At 41.4% G+C, this 20,358-nt stretch overlaps 1 long non-coding RNA gene across 1 annotated transcript; it reads right to left on the bottom strand.

Annotated features, from left to right (window-relative positions):
• Positions 1-1,911: 1,911 nt before the first annotated feature.
• On the bottom strand, positions 1,912-15,196 carry LOC130924228 (uncharacterized). The gene is made up of 3 exons (XR_009064847.1): positions 15,002-15,196; positions 2,353-2,433; positions 1,912-2,099 (listed from the first exon to the last, which is right to left on the bottom strand). It is a non-coding gene; the product is annotated as an uncharacterized LOC130924228 (long non-coding RNA).
• Positions 15,197-20,358: the final 5,162 nt, after the last annotated feature.

The raw sequence follows: 20,358 nt of genomic DNA, 5'->3' as shown, positions 1-20,358 counted from the left end.
CCGAGCTACCGCAATGTGATTGGCTGATTAGAAATTAAGTTAACGAGCAGTTGGACAGGTGTACCTAATAAAGTGGCCGGTGAGTGTATATCTAACCCCTCCCCCTTCTCCTCAATGCAGCGTGTGTGTGTGTGTGTGTGTGTAACCTTCCCCTTCTACCACGGATCTTGACCAATCATGTGCGGCTTTAACCAAAGAGGGGAAAAAACAGGAGGAAAAAAAAGTCAGCCCCTATTAGGAGCCGGCCCCCTATTATAACACCCACCTCCTCCACTGTAACATGTCACTTGGATCTCAACTCCACACTAGTGATGTGTCGTTCGCGAACGAAGCGGCTCTTGGAGCCGCTCTTTGAAGTGATGGCTCCCATTGTTCAGCCCTAAGAGCCGGTTCGTTCGCGAACAACACATCACTAGTGTGGAGTTGAGATCCAAGTGATCCAAGTGACAGTGAAGGAGGTGTGTGTTATAGTGTTAATATCCAACAACAAATAAGTGATACGTTTATATTAAAGGGTATTACAACACCTCAGAAAATGCTAACATTCCATCATTTATCCATAAACTCATGCCTTTTGAATTCATATCATGCCACTTCGTGTAAGTACACACATCGCAACACCAAGAAAATGATAGAAATTTGGATCGATTGTCAAGCCAAAACGACCGGCGCCCGAGATCCCGGAAATCTAGGATATTGTGTGCGTGACGTCACAGCAAGGAAACAACCGGCTCAATGCTTAGTACTGAATGGCGGCGATGATGGCGTACAATTTTTGTTTCCAGTTGCAGCGATGAATCCGACGTAATGAACGTACTTCTAATGGTGACAATGAAGGTTGTTTTCTGTTACATTTTTGTTGAGAAGTTATTTTTGGAGTTTTGGTTTTCAGTCTTCCATTGTATACTTTGGTTTTGTCACTGGTGCTGTTTTTTTTTGTACAATTTAAGTTTAGCAATGAAAAATTGGATAATTAACTTAGTAAACACAGTGTCTGTCAGGCCTAGGGCCAGGCAGGTGTGTGGGTGTGTTTGTCATCCAATTACAGGCCCAGCACCTGATGGGTGGAGCGACGGCAGCTGTCAGCAATCACCATCACCAGCCTACATAAGCCAGCCAGAGCTCCACCACGTCGCTGGATCGTCTCTTTCAGTACACTGTTAGTGCTTTCTCGCGTTTTGAATATTTTGTGTGGACTCATCTGATCATCGACCTTTTGCTTTGTTCCAGGATCTCGTCAACGCCTCGTGTTTTTTGGTACCTTTGCCCAGACGCTCTACGCCACAGATTCAACAGCTATTAACAATAAACTGCTTGAACTCACAGCCTCGCTATCTCACGTGCCTGTTTAGGGGTTTCTCAGCCTACGACCGTAACAGTGTCACCTATATATAACAATGAGACACACAAATGCCACAAGTTTCAACATTGAAATATAAACTATGCACTCTGATAGCAATCTAATGAAAAGTAATGGATTAAACATTCCAGTATTAACTTTACTAAACAGTCAACATTCATAGACATAAACATTGATAATTCTTGCAATAAAACGCACACCTTTACTTTTATTATAACAGACTTTATTTTAAAATCAAAACATTCTCAATTTTTTTATGTCAACCACTCATGTAGTAAATGACAAAAATTTAAACATTTAAGTTTTTTAGATGGGCCTGGTGAATGTTCACCTTCCTTTGATGGTACTGGATTTTCAGTTGTTGTGGTGAGGGGGGCTTCTGGACTTTTATCCACTGGTACATTTGCAGTGTCATCGGAGACTTCATCCCAGTCGTCTGAACACCAAAAACAAAATTCTTAGTTTTCATTACATCATGATAATAAATGTATATTTGAATATGTTTCCATATTTTTGCATTATTAATGCACTCATCTAACAACATTTTTCTCTCTTGCTTCAGTTCTTCTATTTCTTTTTGTTGAGTTCTGATGATGGCGTCTTTACTGTGCACACTACATTGAGCAACTCTCAATTTTCTCGCGTCTGTCAGTATTTTGTTTAGGATGACGTGTGAGAGGGGTTATATGGCTTCTGAGTACAATTGTTCACGTGTCAGACCTTCATCCTTGCATTGAGACTGCACATAGAAACAGAAATGGCATATATTAATTCCATAGTTTAACAGTTCATGTTGAATAAAATATAATTCTTCTTCGGCAAAGAGATAGTAAAGGCAAATGAAAGTTTATACAAAACTAAACAATGGAAGACAATGTTTTTTGTTTTGTTTTTTATCTTGGCTGTAAACTGTGTAGTGATGTCCAACGGTGATTATTTATTACACACTTGTTAGCATTAAGAAAAACAGTCCATCAAAAAATGTCACTTACACTAAACATTTGGAGCCTTTGTCTTAGCTGCATGAAATCAGCATCTGCATCCCTCGGGAATTTGTTTGGAGATTCCATTTTCTGAAACACACAAAGTATATGTCACTGCATAGTCCCTTTTTTGTAGACTTTCCATATAAGTTGTTGTGCATGAACAAATGGCTGCACGTCCACGCACTCTAGCGCTCTGCAGTGTTCCTTTCTTATGCGTAATTACCAGTCAACATAGTAATTGTAAACATTATTTTAAGGACCTAAATAGTTTATATGGGTAAATTATTAAAAGTAAATCAAAGTGGACTATTGTTGGCATTTTTTTTCTCCACAAGTATGTTTTTTTTTCATAACTTTAAAGACAGTCATTCTATGTGCAAGATGGCGAATTGCAATGTAAATGCCAGCGTGTGCGCACAACAACGATGTTTTTGAAGCACTCCTTGTGCAATGCTTAAATGTTACATTGTGCCGTTTTTAATTATTACAACCTAGTAATGGGGTATTCAATGTTAAAATTTCAATATTTTTTTACTGGCTTCTACGATAGATTTAATGAACATTTTCTATCAGTTTCATATTCACGCAAAGTAATACAACAAATTCAAACCTCCCCACCTCCCGTAGCTCATGGACCGTGTTCATACCGCTGAAAGACAAAGCCTCCAACTAAATGCAACGTTTTCTTGATCACAATATGAAGCAACGGTGACGCAGCGGTAAAAGTGAATCGTTCGTTAGACAAGATGACTTCGATGTCATGCCTGTAAATGTGTGTATAACATCGTTGTGTTGAAACGGAACAAACCAAAAGCATTTACGTCTACACCTCTTACAAAATTCTAGCATTATTTTAAAACCACATTTAAAAAAACGCTTACTTTTTGCGATAGTCAACAGTGGAAAAAACCTGTAAGGCAAAACAAACATATCAGGAAAACAAAGAAAAACTTCAATATGATATAGGCGTAAAATAACAACAATTACTTTAATACAGTATAACTATTATAAATCAGTAGACGCACAAAGGTATTGACGCTTATCAGAGCCGGTAGACAAGTAATAACATGCTTACCGAGATGCCTCTTCGAATTTCAGTCGTAGATAATGCCGGTAGGCTGTTCGTCTGGCTTATATAGAGTTGTTGTCCACCCAAAGGCAGACGTGATTGAGAGCAAGATTTACGGGGGTGTGTCCCCAGTTGAGAAAGTTATCGCAGTGGTGTCATCATGGTGAATGCCTTTTTATGGATAGCGGGTAAAAAAAACATGCAAACACAATTGTGGAGCACAAAGTAGATTTGTTTTGCTCAATATTGTTTTTGGGACTCAAGATATATCATTGCGCGTTTAGAATAGTGGCACAAATGTATTGTAGCGTCACTGAGCCGCCGTCAACGCGGGGTTATTATTGGTGTGCCCGTGCGCCAGCGCGACACTCCCATTGGTGGACTGCATTGCGGTAAGTATATTTGATTTCCACAGACATTATTTACAGTCTGTAGTGTATGTGTTCGCAAGTCATTTCTGGCTCTTTTGATGAGTGCATCTGCCTCTTCACCAAACCCTAATTTAAAATGTGGTACTAGCCGAATCATCGTGAAGCACTGATAATATATTCACACATTTTTCTTGAGCCTTTAAGGGGCAGTTTACACGGGGACTCTCCGAGAAGACTAAAAATTTCACATTAGCATCTATATGGTTCCATGTTTACATTCGAACGATATCGCAATTCCACGTGAAAACGATGTGGTATTAATGCCAGGCCCTAGTGGGCGGTGTAGTTTTACAAAGGGGGAAGCCAATAACGCACTTCCTTGACAACAACCTCCACAGACCGGAAACAGCATATCCGCACACTGATAGCCATGGCGACCACTGCCCCGCGTTTTTTGGTTTGGATGGATGAGGAAGTAGAACTTTTACTACGCGCCACGTTGGATTATAAAGCTGCAAAAAGCACGGAGAACATTGACTGGGAGTCCTGCCAGACCAAATATAAGGACATTCACGACAGTTTCAAAAGACAATACCCAATTGGGAACGCGCAATTCCCACACAGCACCGAAGAGGTAACGAAGGGGCAAATCACCTCCAAACTGAAAGCAATAAGGACAAAATACAGGAAGGCGGTGGATGCAGGCAAAAGAAGTGGCCATGGGCGAGTCGTTTTCTTATATTTCGAACTTTGCCATGAGATATGGGGAGGCTCACTGGCTACCGAGACAATCACCGGTGGTGTGGAGACCGCAGATGTGGCAAATCCGATAGAAAACCCCGCCAACATTCGAGCCTCAACGCCGTGTTCCAATGAGAGTTCTGTGAGTTCTGCTAACCTCTCAGAAAACAGCGGGTCAACGTCCGAGGTGGAAGAAAGGCGAAGCTTGCTCAAAGTAAGTTTTTTTTTAAATGTATTTCCTCGGATGTACTTGTTAAGAACTCCTCCTCGTGTACTATGCGCCTAGCTTGCGGGTACAAAATGTAATTTTCAGTTATACCTGGGCCACAAAGCTCCATATATTCCTTTCTTTGTATGCAAATGAAGCTTGCTTGCCCCTTCCCTCCACCCCCCTATAAACAGAGCGAGGTGAGCAACTCAGCTAATGCTGCTGCTGCTACTCCAAACATTTACTTTTTACATTTTAATGCAGCGGATATACATATATATATATATATATATATATAATATAAAAATTGAACCGAGGTGAGGTCTCTTATGTCAATGGTCTAGTTCTTTGTTAAGGGGTCACTACACCAGGGCAAATTGGGCCTCGATGCATTATTTTTCTGTGTTTGATCATTTTTGTGTCATTAACAGAAACAGCTGGATGACCACAGAAGAGGCAGGCTGAAAAGGAAACTCCATTCGGATCCAGCTGTTGAAGAGGGCCTCCGAATCAAGAGGGAAATGTTGGAGTTGGCTCGTCAGTCTGAAGAGAAGCACCTCAGCAAGTTGGACGAGGTCACTAGTAAAATGGATGACGTGTTACAATCCGTAAATCAATCCATGACAATGTTGACCACTGTTATCTCACAGCATCATTCGCACTATTATCAGCGAGGTCAAGTGTATCCTGGAATGTTTGCACCACAGAATGTCTACAGGGAAGCCCCCATATATAATCCCATGTTGGGGACAGCACCCTCATATCAGCGCATGTTGGGGGAGCAGGACCAAATATTACCCCCGCCTTAAATTTCATAGGGAAAGTCGATGACACCTCTGCTGTAAAAAGCAAAACAATGCTACCTCTATTTTGTATGTTGTTGTTAAAAAAATGCTACCTTTTGTTACAGTATGCTACTGTAAAAGCAGTACGGAACAATACCATTTTGAAGTGAGTTAAAAAGCCAATGCTGCTTGTTACAGTATATAGTTAAAAAACAGTGTTACAGTATGCTATTGTAAAAAGCAATACGGTACAATTCTACCTCCATTTTAAAGTGTGTTAAAGTATGTCACCAATAAAAACATTGAGTGCTCATTTTTTCGTTTAATTTAAGGCATCTCACACACACAATTATGAAAAAGGAACAAACAAAATTTATGGGTCTAGATCAGAGGTTGCGCTAGACATTTTCGTTGTCTGTCATTTTGACTGACAGCGTCATAAAAATCCGGTCATAGTCTATTTTTACCAGTCACTTAAATTTTTAAAATGATAATGATGACATATTCAATAGTACAGTGGTACCTCTACATGCGATCGCTTCGACACACGAACTTTTCGACATCCGACGTAAAATTTGACTCGCCATTTGTTTCTACATCCGACGACATGCTCGAAATACGACGACAATGGCAGCACCGCAGACGAATGCACGGCGGATTTTCTTGTGTGACAAATCAACACAGGTTTCAGAAAAGGTTGGTACAGGTGGTGAAACAAGGAAAAAGTTGATGCTTACCTTCTAAATGAAGATGCAAATGACAGAAAAATATGAGCGTGGGGTGGGCATCCGTGAAATGGCTCAACAATACATCTCCATGGTCCTCCTCCGACCATCGTTCGCCAGTCTTTATAAGTTAAGCTGACAATTCTTATTGTGGTAACATCTCCAAAGAAATCGCCAGCTTCGCCACGTTTTCATCATTTCTTTCACAACTTATTCAACACAAAACGCCTGCTGTCTGCCGCAATTGACGGTGTTCTCAAGAGAACATTCAAAGTGAAAGTGAAACTCAAGCTCACCGGTCCAGGCACGTCAGCCCCGCGGTGCGTTCAGGTACACAAAAAAACGTCCGCCTTATTAGAACCCGATTCGTTACACTATTACAGGAATTATTATTATTCTTTTTATTATATTATTCCAATTTTGATTTATAATTTATTTGTTTTGCTACGTGTAATTGCCATTTGTAATGGCACCAGCAGTATTTTTTAAGGATTTAGTGCAGGTTTTTGGACTGTGGAACGAATTAATGGAATTATAATGTATTCCTATGGGAAAATCCTGCTCGACATACGACCATTTCGACTTACAAACAAGGTCCTGGAACGGATTAACTTCGTATGTAGAGGTACCACTGTATTTAGTTTTCATTCATTTTTAATTAATATTGTAACGCTTGCTTGGCGGCGAAAAATAAGACACGGAAGTCGTGGTATTTTTCTCCCTTTTTACTCTGCTTACCGCCAACAACTCCGCCCCCAAAGAAAAGGAGGCAACGATATAGACCCCAATCACCAACGTCACACAATGATCTTAATTGTGGTTGTCAGCCCAAAATCTTCTAAATATATATTAAATGCATCTTACCAGATATAAAAAGACTACTACATAGTCTGTGGTGATCGTTTGGTGCCCAGATTTCTTGTCGAATTACAGCAGTCCATCTCGCTCTCATCTTCGCGTCTCTCAGAACCAGTGTTGTTAATAACGGCGTTACAATATAACGGCGTTACTAACGGCGTTATTTTTTTTCAGTAATGAGTAATCTAATTAATTACTTTTCTCATCTTGGCAACGCCGTTACCGTTACTGAGGCGGGAAAGGCGTGCGTTACTATGCGTTACTAAGTTGGTTGAATAAAAAAAAGTCTGAGAGAAACGGACTCACGGGGACGAGAGCAGAGCAGGAGTGGGGAAGACGCCGTTGCAACCGCGATGCTAGATGGCTCCAATAATACCTGACTGCAGCCATAGCCGACAAACTACGCCCACATGACACGGTAGATATCATATTATAGATCTAGATGCATATGACAGACACTGCTGCATTGCCAACATGTTTTAAGGACTACATGCGTTTGTAAACAGCCGCCATCTTAAAGCAGTAGACCTCTCAGGAAGGCCCTGATGTAGAGATCCTTCCTAGCGAACCTAAGTAATTTTTTTTAATCTAAAATGCTCCTAAATCGGCAAAATCTTAACTTAAATCTATCTTTAAATGATGAAACAGTTTTAAAACTTACACATGTTTAAAGTAGACAGAAGGGAACTAATGCAATAACGGGAGAAATTTTAACAACTTTAACGATTGATTCACAACTTTAAATTAGACTTCCACACATAGCAAAGGTTACTAGCTAGTTATCGCAATACCCTTGTGTCTAGTTAAGTGGAGGGTAAAGAATTGGGCTTGGGCCAATTGTCCCCCAAGCCCTTTAAGCTTCACATTGTGTGACCTGTTTTTTTTTTTTTTTTTTGGAGAAAAAAAAAATATCACTAGTTACTTTGCCAAGTAACTAATTACTCTTACATTCAGGTAACTGAGTTACTAATGCAATTACTTTTTGGGAGAAGTAATTTGTAACTGTAATTAATTACTTTTTTAAAGTAAAATTAACAACACTGCACTAAATGCGTTAGTAGACAGCCGCCATCTTAAAGCAGTAGACTTTTTAGGACTGCTCTGTTGTAGAGAACCTTCCTAGCGAACCTAAGTAACTTTTTATCTAAAATACTTCTAAATCGGCAAAATCTTGACTTGAATCTATCTTTAAATGATGAAACAGTTTTAAAACTTTCATATGTCGAAAGTAGAGAGAAGGGAACAAATGCAATAATGGGAGCAATTTTAACAACTTTTAACAGTTGATTCAGGGTAAAGGGTAAATTAGGGTAAAGAATTGGGCTCGGGCCAATTGTACCAAAAACCTTCACAAAAAACTTCACATAGTGTGGCCAATGTTTTTTTTTTTTTTTTTTTTTTTTTTTGAGGGAAAAAAAAAAGTAATTATCACCAATTACTTTGCCAAGTAACTAATTACTCTTACATTCAGGTAATTGAGTTACTAACGCAATTACTTTTTGGGAGAAGTAATTTGTAACTATAATTAATTACTTTTTTTCAGTAAGATTAACAACACTGCTCAGAACACGGTAGAACTTCAAGTCTCTCCGTCTATCTTCTCTGTTACAGCAACCAACCGCCACACACGCCTTCACTATTTTGATTATTAATATTAACGAGCAGAAAAACACGCCGTAATAGGAGGCATGTACGTAGCGGTAATGTATAAACATGACGGGCTGACACACAATATGGCGGCTCCGGTCAGGGGGGCGGAGTTGTGACGTCATGTGATTGGGGTCTGTACACAAGCGGCAATCTTGTCCATCAATTGGATGACGCGCTGGCACACCGGGTGCACCAATAAGAACCTCGCGTTGATGTGTCAATCACGGTGCCGCCGCCAGACCCCAGTTACGCTACAATATTCTGACAGAATAGCCAATGACGTCATGCATTAAGAGAGACAATAGCTAATTAATATGCTAAGTCGCCACCCTGTGGTCTGGGGTGTGAATTGCAACCTGTCAAAATGACTGACGGACTTCAGTTTTTTCCGTCACAGTTTTAAAAAACCGGTCAACGACGGAAAATTTCCGGTTAACGCGACCCCTGGTCTAGATATTTTGTCAAAATTTCTCTAACTTTCCTCCCACCTACTTCATTACATTCAGTTATATATTTGTTGCCATGTGTAGGTGGCTGGCAATTTTTGTCTGACTGCATGGTTTGCAAAACTTGGCCCTCGGCCACAGGTTTCTTCATGATCTCACAGTAGTTGTTCAAAACAAAACATGCATAAATAACATGAGGCAAATCAATCAGGTTTATGTCCATTGGCAGTCTCAAACATGAAAACCTGGTCTTCAATCTCCCAAAGGCACATTAAATGACCATTCGAGCTCGACATAGAAACAGTCCGAAGTATTGCTCCTGAACTGTGGAGCCACCACTGGCATACTCTTTCATTAAATAGGGAAGGAGAGGGTATGCTGGGTCGCCCAGGAGAAAAATTGGAATGGCCTCCTCACCTTCCACAATCTGCTTAGGCAGTGGCGAGATTTTGCCGGTTTTCAGGTAAGTGTTCACTTGAGAATTAGCAAAAATCCGTGCGTCATGCACACTTCCCGGCCACTTTATAATGACATCCATAAATCTGTAGTTGTAGTCACATACAGCTTGGACGTTGAGGGAGTACTTGCCTTTTCTGTTAAGGGAGTCCATGGAATTATTGGATAGCCGTTTTATTTCTATGTGGGTCCCATCCAGAGCTCCCAAACACTGTGGTATAATATGTGCCTGTTGGAATCCCGACACAAGTGTTTCAGCCTCAGGTGCGGTGAAGAGCAACTTAATGTATTTTTTGCCGAGGTTTTCTGTGATTGCTGTACACGTCCGCCGCACAATCAACGAGACAGTGCCTCGAGCCAAACCAAATGCGTTGGCGGTCTTCTGCTGTCTCCCTTCATCGCTGAGGTAGTAGAGCGTGCACGCTACCTTTTTAAGGACATCCACCGGGGCTCTTATATTCGTGACGTTGCCCTCCAAGTACGGACGAAGTTCTTCCGATAGGGCCACCAAAGAATCCCGAGACATACGAAAGCTTTCTTTCCAGGCCTGATCGTCCACCCTTCCCTTTACAAAATTGTCCCACCAGAGGCTAATTCTTCCTGGTCGAATCCACATGCGTCGAATGATCGTCCAGCGCTGTCTGGGTAAAGGTCGTAATACTTGCTGCAAGTATTCATTGCGCCTTCGATATTGTGAAAAATGCCGTGATAACATAAGTTTTTGCCTCAAAAGGTACAACAACGCAAACATTTGGCGCACTACACAAAGGACAAGCCAAAGTTCCGCCATGTTTGTTGTTGTGAATGTTTAGTAGCTCAGACTGCGCATGCCCACAGTGACGTACGAGTGCGGGTGCGAGTGCATACGTCATCGAAGCGAAGTCAGTTTTCATTCATATGAACACGCTGCGACCCTCGAAATGGGATTCTTCCACTTTGGAGGCAGGATTCAGAATTTTTCGTCTTCGCCGACACCATATGCACGCGAGGCGAGTCCGCAACTCAGTCATTGCGTCTTTGTGTCGCAGAGTCGCCATGTAAACTGCTCCTAAAACGTGCATGCAATAACATGCTTCAATTTGTCATTGGTGGTCCTCCGATCGTGGATTGAAGGGATGAGCGTTTTATGATAGAGCTCGTCTCTCACGTTAAATCAGCGATCAATCAGTTGCGTGGCTGAGCCCTCCCAACTCAATGCCGGCCGTACTGGAGTACAGGATATAAAAATGCGTAGGGTAAAATTAAACCATGAAAAGTGAGGTGCGTAGTACCCTCAGTCACAGAAGCGCACGATCAGTTTTTTTTTTCATGTCATGTCCGCCTGTCAAAATCTCGCCACTTCCTGGATCGCCACTGTAATGCACAAGTACTCTTGTTTGCGGCTTCCAGGATATATACGCAGCGCCACACCAAATTGTAACGCTTGTCAAGTGAAAGCTTAGCAGCGAAAATGACACACGAGCCTTGACGCCGTTTAGCCCTTTTATTTTTATTCCTTTTCCCGCCACCACACTAATGCAAAAACAACAACTAGATACACAGGCGGCTATGAAGTCCACCAATCGGAGCGTGACGCTGGTGCAACAGTACACCAGTGACGTGAAAGGCTTCTCAAATGGGGCCATGCTTCTTGAGAAAAGTATGGTGTCATCATGGTGAATGCTATTTACAGATAGCGGGTAAAGAAAACATGCAAACACAATTGTGTAGCACAAAGTAGATTTTTTTTCTTTGCTCAACATCATTTTTTGTGCTCAAAATATAGAATTGCATGCTCAGAATAGTGCCATAAACATATTGTAGCGTCACCGGGCCGTCGTCAACGCGGGGTTATTATTGGTGTCCCCGCATGCCAGCATTGGTGGACTGAATAGTATATACAGTGTATTTCTTTTCCACAGACATTGTTTACAGTCTGTAGTGTGTTTTCGTGAGTCATTTCTGGCTCTTTTGATGTTTGCATCTGCCTCTTCGCCTTTATTTATATAGTAGAAAAAGTAAAATATGTCACAGCAAACATGGGTGGGGAAAAAAAAAGTAAAATAAAGTCCAGAGCTTGGCTAGCCATCCACTTTCGTGGATCACTGTGAGAATCTTTACCATGAGAGCGCTCCTCAGATCCTCTGGCACTTGCCGCACAAGTTCGGCCACAGTTTGCCCAAACCTTGTGTACACATCCACTCTGCCTCAGCTCATGTCTCTCTTTCTCAAGCCTGGAAAGGTGCTTGAATAGCAACTCGTCCGTTGGATTCCGCCTCCTTTTTGGGCGAGACGGGAGACTTTTGGGCAAGAGAAGGAGCTGGGGATGCAGGAGGAGCAGGGGATGCAGATGGAGATGGTAGGTCCGGTGTGGAGCACTGGGACTGCGCAGATGATGATGAGGAAAATTCCCCTTCATCTTTGGATGATGAGCCTGTTGACACCTTTTAAATGCAAGAGGGAAAACTTTAAATTAGACAATGTGTTGGTTTAAAAACCGACTGATTTTTTGGGTCTGCACCTTTCGGCCATTTTGGAAAACCCCCAAAACTGCATTTTTTCCCCCCCTAAATGAGACCCTGCTGTAGCCGCAGAACATTTGTAAAACATTTTCTACTTCAGTTCAATATATATTGCAAAAAGCATCAAGTCTCGTTTTCAGTTACTTAATTTCTAGTGTTTAATCGAGATCAGGAGACAATTCAACACTTAATTTTTATTTTTTTATATAGTAATTGAGCTCGTTCTCAGTTTGTTGTTTTCCAAAATGGCCAAAAGCTACTTGGACCTTTTTGCCACGCATGCTTCTTGTCCCAATAGAAGGCATACACACACATACCTCGTCCAAGTAATTTGATTCCGTTTCCCGGTGCTTCACGTTTGGTGCCAGCCAGGACATCAGGTGGTAAAATGTGGACACTTTTTGGCCGGCTGGATCACCGCTTCGTGTGGCCATTGGCTTTCGCACTCGCACGTACTTGTTGCGGAGGTTCTTCCATTTCTTCATACACTTGGCTACCTCCAACCCCAGAGTTGCCGCTATCTCCTTCCATGAGTTGTTTGCCATTTGGCAATCTTTATAATTCGTTGACGACACATTGTAGAGGTGGTCGTACTTGCAGACCTCTTCAATCAGCATCTTGTCGACTGGATTCATTTTTGCGTGTAGCACTACGACGACAATGTTTAAAAATGGCGGTGATTTCGCACTGAACCGGAAACAACAGTCTGAGCGGACCAATCACAGTCCGTTTCAGCTACGTCATACACGTCTACGCGACGCGAAGGTTAGAAAATTCGAGAGGAGAGCGTCAGGCTACGGCGCAGGGTCGTAACTCGTACCTTCCTTGACGGCGCAGGTCTGACGCGGAAGTATAACTCGGCCTTTAGTGGACGACTTTGCAAGAAGGAAGAGGAGAAAGAAACTTTTGTAGGATCCGTAGGTACGGTAGGTTGGCGGGGGAGGGGGGCCCCCTTGCAAACTCCTGGCCCTGCTATCAGGCAACACGTGACCTGGTTCCAGTCCCTAGGCCTGTGGCTGTTCCTGTTAGATCAGCATTGAAGTGTGTTCCTGCTACAGTAGCACCTGAAAAAAGTTCTGCCATTGTGAGAAGAATCGAGGTTACACCACCTCCTGCAGTGAACCTTGATGAGTGGACAATGGTTGGCTCAAAGGTAAAAAAAAAAAAAATTTAAAAATCTAATGATCATTAATAATTGAAAAAAAAATGACATGTAGTACAAATACAGCATTCATATATTGGGGAAATGTTTGTATTTAAATGTGATACTAACAATTTTCTCTTCCATCCAAGAGATCAATGTCATATCATGTACCTCCCAAGAGAGAAAGCCTTCAGCAGCAGGTATGCAGTGTTTGTTTTCTACAAATGTAAATTTGCCGTTATTTAAGAAAAACTGTAATGTGTTTTGTATCTGTATTTAGCCTATGGTGAGAGACTGCATCATCCCACTGAACCCTGTTCGGTTCAGCCATGCCCTGCTTGAGGAGATGGACAAACTTAGTCCATCAGCTCTTCAGCAACCAGATGTGTCGGCTGTTCCAAGAGGCAACAAGGTAATGTTGTAGACATGATTTAAGATGACAAACTGTGATGTGTAAAATTAATAGTGGTAATATAATTTTTAAAATGATCCGAAAAGTAATGGATGTATTTGTTTCCATTTAGTTACTGTGTAAGAAGCAGAGATGCATGGTGGCTGAGGTCAAGCGGAGACCCGATCAACAACAGGTTAGTAATATACACTGGAGTACCAAGAGAGTACACCGCTTTGAAAAAACATAAATCTCCAAATTGAAGACTCCACACAGGACGAGAGCTGCTCGGGGCGGCTTTTGTCCTGTGTGCTGTCGTGGATGACCGCAGTCTTTGCGCTTTGCCCACACGCTTTGAATGGCTTGTTTTTTCCTCTCCGGTCCATGGAAGACTTTGCTAGACTCTTCAAGCCTATCCGGTCTGGTCAGAGCAACCTAGCGGTGTTAACAAACGACCTGTACTGTGTATGCGGTAGGTATGCGGCCCCCCTGCGTCCCGCTCATAGGGACAACGGTCCAGGGTGTCAGGACCTTAATCGTGGCCCAGTCTTCTAAGAGGATCAGCCTCACTCACGCAACAGACCATTTTGCACCACATGCGCTTATTTTTGAAATGATGAAATAATACTCAGGTATGTAATAGATCGCTTAGTAAATATTTTTTCACAAAACGGTCTAGGCCAGACATGTCCAAAGTCCGGCCCGGGGGCCAAATGCGGCCCTTGGTCAAATTTCATCCGGCCCCCAGCCTCTGTCATAAAATCAATAACGTCTGGCCCGCACACAGACTTAATAAACTGGTCAGCAGTACTGCTACCAGCATATGAAGTAGCTTACTGTTTGGGATGTGCATTTACACTGTACCAATATTTAGAAAAATTCAATTTGGAGTCCTGCATTGTTGTTTCACAGTATTTGCGCTGCCCTTAATGGCAAACGGAGGAGTTTAGCGAACGGTCCCTTAAATGTTCGTGGGTGACATCGTTGACACGTGATGAAATGTCCGTGCGTGGCACGTGATCAAATGTCCATGCGTGTGACATGATCGGCTTGTCACGTTTGAAAAGTCAAATGCCGCGGTGGTTCAGCACGAAAAGTAGTGAGTCCTGACCCGGTGTACAGCCAACAGGTAAAAGCACTTCGTTTTCATTATGTTGTGGGTGATGTTGGTTTATCTGTTAAAATTCAATGCTTTTTACTTAATAAACTCGCAGTTTACGCTACTTGATGACGCCGCTTTGCGAGCGTCTCCGAGCTGTCATTTTAACTTTGTTGCGATGTTTGCAAAGTCATCAAAATGCCATACTCACATGCGGTGATGATTGGGGATTGTGTTATTTGGATTTGTTGATGTACCGCATGCCTTGATCGTCACATTTGCTCGGTAAAATGTAAGCCGTGAGAGCGGGTTTAACCCAGCCGCGAGTGACTTCCTGGTACCGCAAGGCATTATGGGACTTGTAGTCCACGTAGAGCGGACTGTATATTGTATAGTTTGGCGCTGGGTTATTTGAATTGATGTAAATACGGTTATACTACTGAAACGTAAATATAAAATTAATGAATTTAAATTTTATAGCAAGTATTGATTAATTTACATTGATGCTGCTGGTGTGTTGGTGATGGTGTTAATTTATTAATTTGTTAATAATTTATGGATCACTCATGTTTCTTTCACTGAATACATTGAAACTGTTTTAAATGAAATTGTGTAGTTTGATATAATCTTTATATTGGTGATATGCTTGTTAACACATTTGTGGTGTTTAGTAAGTGGGAGAATTGTTGGTTTATTATATGCATCAAAACATTGTTTGGGAAACTGAAATTGCGTATTTAACATTGTTCAGGTTATTACCTGCTGCCACGACTACCACTATTGCTGCTATGGCTAATCCTGTTCCTGCCTGACGTTTTAAACTGCAAAAAACAAAATAAAGAGGAAAAGAGGAACAGTGGAAAAGTGAGCTGAGTGATTCCTTAGACACCGTGGTCAACCCCTTTCCGTGGGGAAAACGGAACACTTACACACTAAATGCTGCTCCTCATTTACCCACTAAAAGGCAGCAGCACTCTAAGCAACATTACCCCGTGTGACCCTTTATTCCCAATTTTCTAAAATGGCGAAAATCAACACAAAAAAAGTTGACTGCGATGGCCGACGCGTCAACAATAGGTGGAAATTGGACAACTTCTTTACCAAAATACGCAACAACTGTGTCTGCCTCATTTGCAAAGGGACAGTCGCTGTTTTTAAGAGTTCAATGTGAGGCGATATTACCAAACAAGACATTTACAACTGACATTTACAACAAGATTACAGAGAAGATACGTAGCGAGAAATTGAAGCAACTTGAAGCTAGTTTAATTTTACAGCAGCAGTATTTCACAAGAGCCCAAGAGTCGAAAGAGAACGTCACAAAGGCTCGTTGCGAGATTGTGGAAATTATTAATAAAAAAATAAATAAATAAAGCAAATGTGACACACGGAATTGCTTGCTAAAATTTGCTTAAATATATTGTTTTACGTAAAGGACGCCAGCCAAGGTCGGCCCCCCACATTTTTACCGTACCAAATCTGGCCCCCTTTGCAAAAAGTTTGGACACCCCTGGTCTAGGCCAAACAATATGCGTACTATAGGAACGAGATTCCCCAAAATAATAACCTAAATGGGCTATATAAGATTTAAATGATAACAAAAACAACAAACGGGAGGAATAACTAGTATATTGAAATAATAAAATAACTAAAATTGGGAATATAAGATAATAGTAATTAACAGGAGTAATAAGGACAACAGTAATAACATATGACTGGATATATAATGGATCACTTGATAGAAATTTTCTCACAAAACGGACTGTCAAACGATTAGATATACATATGATGGGAACGTGATTCCCCATAAATCAGGGGTGTCCAAACTTTTTGCAAAGGGGGCCAGATTTGGTGTGGTAAAAATGTGGGGGGCCGACCTTGGCTGACTTCAAGTAGAACAATATATTTAAGCAAATTTTAGCAAGCCACTCTGTGTGTCACATTTGCTTAATTATTTTTTTAAAATTAATAATTTCAACAATCTCGCAATTAGCCTTAGTGGCGTTTTCTTTCGACTCTCGGGCTCTTGTGAAATACTGCTGCTGTAAAATTAAACTACCTTCAAGTTGCTTCAATTTGTCACTACGTATTTTCCCTGTAATCTTGTCGTACATGTCAGCGTGTCTTGTTTGGTAATATCGCCTCACATTGAACTCTTTAAAAACAGCGACGGTCTCTTTGCAAATGAGGCACAGTTGTTGCGTATTTTAGTGAAGAAATAGTCCAATTTCCACCTATCCTTGAAGCGTCGGCTGTCACAGTCAACTTTATTTTTTTTGCTGATTGTCACCATTTTAGAAAATTGGGAGGGTAGGGTCACACGGGGTATTATTTAAAATAAAAAATATATATAATACCAATTAACATGATATGTAATGTTCAAAGAACCCACATATAAGACTTGAGCCAGTGCTGGCGAATTTTATTCGCCCTAATATATATAAATCACTTAAGTTAGCCAGAGCCTTGTCTAGAGTGGGATTGAATGGAAAATTAATTATTCATTATATATATCAACCTATATTGAGCATATAATGAATAAATGATGAGATATTGCGCAAAAAATATATTTTTGTGGGGAAACAAAAAAGGAAATTTATTAAAAAACATTTTTCCGGTGACATTTTATGTTTAAATGTTACCAAATAAGTATATTTAAAAGAAATAGGGTGAGGAATATAATGTATTATATATTAAGTATACTTCTGGGCCTGTTTTTTATGCTTTTGTGGAGGAAATTTTGGTGTACCTATTCAAATGGCCAGGCTGGCTTTAAGGCCGGGTAGCCTTATGCATTGCCGATAGCTCACATGCATATTGAATATCTTAATCTTACTTGAGATGGACTTTCAGGATAGACACTAGTTTGAGGCCTGACTACAAATGCGGACTGCACAGGAAGTCAGTACCTTCAGCATCTCTGCCTCATGACCTAAGATATCTACCGGAGGAAACGGAAATGGTTTGAACCAATCACGAAGGGAGTCTCGGCCCCCACCTTTCTTACAAACATTTTTAGAGCCACGACCGCACTCATGCGTTAGTGACGGGATCTGTCGTTCACTTGAATAAACGAATCCATTCCGGTTCGTTCACTAAAAAGATTCGTTCAACGAATCGTTCGCCCCCCCTCATCTCCCTCCCCGCCCAAATGAATCGTTCGGTTAGTGAACGGGAAGTGACGTTGCCGAACGAATCACCAAAGACCGCTTCGCAGTATAACTGAACGGGAAGTGGCATTGCTTGGTCCCGCCCTCTCTTGCACACAGGCTCCTCATTGACTGCTCGTCGTTGTTTCAGAAATGAGTGATAGACGATATCATTCTGCTTTCCGAGCCTCGTCTCCCTCCTGCTGCTGTAAAAGCGAGGGAGAACTTCCGCGTCGTCTGTCGTATTTCTATGGGATCAAAGTCATGGCTCGTGCTTGCATTTCAATTTAGGACACTGTTAAACATTTTTCTTTTGTGGTGGGAGAGGGGGTTTGGGGTCGGGGGCGCACGTGCTTTCTTTAGCATGATCTTGATCACATATACAATGCTGCTGCTACTATCCAACACAGCATGATTGCTGTCACGAAAATAAAAATAAATCGAAAGTTTAATTTCTAAATAAAATATGGAACGACCGACACATCATATTTACCTCTCGCTCTGTTTTATTATTATTTATTATTATTTTTGGTCACTATTGTTAAAACTAAAGTGTAAATAGCTAGTTGTCAAATGTGCTGCTCTGAAATAAAAACAATACTACATTTTGATATTTGCCAGTTTAATTGCAAATCAGTATTAAGATGATCGTATTGAATTTTTGCACTGGTATTAATAAATAAAATAGTTCGGTCAGCTCCCCTGTCGTCCCCGCATCTCAGATCGTCAAATGCTGACGAGAAATAATTGTTTGCTCTTTATGATGTCGCCTTTCTACTCTCATTAGTCAGTTAAGAAAAATGTAGACATATTGTGACATCTCCCGTGTCCGAGTGCGTTGCTTTTGGGCGCTTGAGTAGCACATGATGGACGGATTGACATCATTTGTCAAACCAACCAACACCCGACACGCTCTGACAAGAAAAAAAAATGAAAACACTCAGAAAAAATTTACATGTATGTGCAGTTTCATTGCAAATCAGTATTATGGTGATCATACTAAATATTCTTTTTTTCTGTGCACATATGAGGTAAATCTCGCTGCCATGAACCCTCCATATAGTGACAGTTCTCTGCCCCCTTCACTGCCGTCACGCGACCGCAGGTCAGCTTTTGCTTGCGTCATAGCTACCCGTGTTTTAAATTACTGTAAATTTGATAGTATGTCGTCATTGGTAGTCCCGAGTCTGTTGAGAAAAGTAGTACACTAAACCATGCTCGCTAGATTTGAGTGGTGTTTTTGTCTGTTTGAGCAGCATTTGTTAGGCTCCACGTTAACAAATATGTGACAAAGTCCTTTCCTTTCATTTTTTGACTCGTTCATCGCATAGTCATTACTGGAAAGTCAAGTTAGCAGCAAGCTAGGTCAGGAACCGGAGGACCGAGTCACTGAACGGGTAGTGACAAAACTCAGTCTTGCCCCCCTGCCTGCACGCTGGCTGCTTATTGGCCACACGTGGACGTGAGTGACAGACGCCCTGATTCTGTTTCCGCTCCCTCCCCTGCCCGCGATGAGGCTGGCGTCTGATTGGTCGTGTGCGATGTCAGAAGACGCTGCCGCTTGCTCGACGCCCTCCCACGCAGCGAACAAGCACCAACTTCATAGAACGAATCAGTGCAGATGTTCGGTCTTCGTTCACCCAAACAATTCGTTCAAAAAGAACGAATCGTTCGCAACCGATACGACACTATCGTGCATCATTACTCCTGAGGAAGCCTATGGTGGCGAAACGTCGAGTAACGGCTGAGGTGAGACTTTACACCAATACAAAACTGATGACCTCTTCTACCACCAAGGAGGTTCGTTTGCTCACAAGAAGATCGCAGATCGAGCTGTACAACTTTTGTTCCACCTGATGAAATGGAGCGATCTACACACAAGTAAGACGGAAATAGCATACAAGCTAATGATTCATTGACAATTGTGGAGAGGACATCGCTTTTTTCTTCCTCCCAGTGACTCTTTTTTTTCTTTTGGGACAACTGTATTGGGACAGGGTGGTGGGAATCTTTGTACGCTTTTGGGCCACGTTAATGTGGGGGAATAGAAAAATTGTGTTACGGTATTAATATTACGAAAAATTCTTTTAAAAAAATTAAATATTATATAGATTTATAGCTCCCCGGGGATCTATATAAAAATTTCTCTCTCCAATAGATTGGATTTTTTGTGCATATATTTTTATATTTTTTACCACGATTGTGAAATACTTTTGAAAATTGACTTTTTATAGCTCCTTTTTGTAACATACGGGCTGCGCCTATTTTAGGTAGTTTCGCATAAATACATTGGAGAGAAAAAGTAAAATTGGAGTTATTGTTGTACCTCTATTAGGCATTCTCTCTATTTTGTGGACCCCCTCCCTCAGAAGAAATTCTCTGAGGAGAGAGTGGATTAATAGATTAGTACTTTTTGGAA

Source organism: Corythoichthys intestinalis, chromosome 11 (assembly GCF_030265065.1).
Source record: "Corythoichthys intestinalis isolate RoL2023-P3 chromosome 11, ASM3026506v1, whole genome shotgun sequence".
Taxonomy (NCBI): Eukaryota; Metazoa; Chordata; class Actinopteri; order Syngnathiformes; family Syngnathidae; genus Corythoichthys; species Corythoichthys intestinalis.
The sequence above is the reverse complement of the archived record's forward strand: the minus strand, read 5'-3'. Positions and strand labels throughout refer to the sequence as shown.